General features: G+C 43.3%; 1 pseudogene; it reads left to right on the top strand.

The window, feature by feature from the left end:
• Positions 1-242: 242 nt before the first annotated feature.
• Positions 243-1606, top strand: part of LOC102246578 — a 4739-nt pseudogene continuing 3375 nt past the window's right edge.

Below are 1606 nucleotides of genomic sequence, written 5' to 3'. Positions count from 1 at the left end.
AATAAGGTGCAGCCATATGATAATATAATGATGACTATAGTAAAGTTTAACTAAAAAATAATTGTGATTATATATGTAATACTTGTAAGAACATCCTTGTTCTTAAGTGCATATTGAAACACTAAGGTGTAACAAAAGGGACATAACATATGTAACCTCCTAAAATCCTATATAATAAAAGCCTAATATGCAAATTGTCCCCTTGGGCAGTTGTTCGACCAGGAGTTCGACTGCTCGCTATGATGTGCGCTGACCACCAGCAGGCGGCGTGGAACTTGGCAGGCGTCAGCGACACGGTGCTGGCAGTGGGTGGCAGGAGAGGCGCTGCCGGCCCCGCTGGGCCCCGATGAGAGTGGGACCACGGCGGGATGGTGGAACAGGTGAGGGGGTGGTGCCGGGCCAAGGCAGGGTGCCAGGAAGGGCTGCGGGGCTGCAAGGCTGGGGGCACGAGCAGGGGCTGATCTCTGCAGGCCACCCCAAGGGACCCCACCTATGCATGAATCTATGCACCAGGCCTCTAGTGTTTCATAACAAATAACTATGTCAACACAAATATAAATAGATAACAAATGAGAGCAAGAGAGAGAGAGAAATGCACAAGAAAGGTATATGAGAGTTCTTTGTACTAATTTTGAAACTTTTCTGTAAGTTAGAAATTATTTCAAATTAAGTTTTAAAAAAAACTCCAAAAATCAATAATGTTGGAATTAGCTATCTAAGGTAATGAAAACTCAGCTGTGAAAAAAAGAACACCTGTATTTGAAGCAACAGTCACAAATGCTTCTCTCCATACACATACACATGAGTTATAATTAATCATAATTACTAACAGCATTTAGCATTGTTTGGTATTATTCAACTGCATAAAAGTGCCGTCATTTATTTAACCAGTAGCTGCCAAATGAAGGTTGCTTCCAGATTTTCCAATTATGACTAACAACATTTTTCATGGAATCAAAGGACACATTGCTTGTACGCTACCTCCCCGTTATTTTTTGTACCAAAAAAGAAAGAAAATGCACCCCGTTTCTGAGAGGCTGGAAAACGTGCGTTTGGGAGCCGTGAAATCGGTTCTTCCTCTTCAATGCCCAGGAGAGCTGTGGTCTGACAGCTCAGATTAGTCAGGAAAGGCGGCTTCCCTGGGGCCCTGTGGTTGCTTCATCTTCCAGGATGAGTCACGGAGTTCTTTGGGATGTTTCAGAACCTAAGAGCCATTATGAAAATGAAGATAATAATACCTTTCCTGACGAACTTGTTTTTCACTTTCACTAAATGTTTACTAAACACCAGTGTTCTGTGTCATTCACAGTGTCTGTTACAGTTTAATGGGGAGAATAAATAATTGTTTTGCCTGTGGAAATCAGGTATGGCTAAGGAAGAGAGGGGGAGGAGAGAGGGCAGGGGAGATGGAGAGGGAGAAGTGCAGGAGGAGAGGGGGAGGGGAAGGAAGAGAGGGGGAGAAACTTGATCTTGTGGGATTTATTCATTGAGCAAATATTTATTCATCTTCTACTATGCCTGAGACTAGGCTAGGTGCTAGGGTTGAGTAGGTGTTTTTAAGGTGTTCTTGGGAAAAGGACATCCCAGGCAGAGAAAAGGTGTGTGT

The sequence above is a fragment of the Myotis brandtii genome, unplaced genomic scaffold, assembly GCF_000412655.1.
Source record: "Myotis brandtii unplaced genomic scaffold, ASM41265v1 scaffold494, whole genome shotgun sequence".
In the NCBI taxonomy this organism is placed as follows: Eukaryota; Metazoa; Chordata; class Mammalia; order Chiroptera; family Vespertilionidae; genus Myotis; species Myotis brandtii.
The sequence above is the reverse complement of the archived record's forward strand: the minus strand, read 5'-3'. Positions and strand labels throughout refer to the sequence as shown.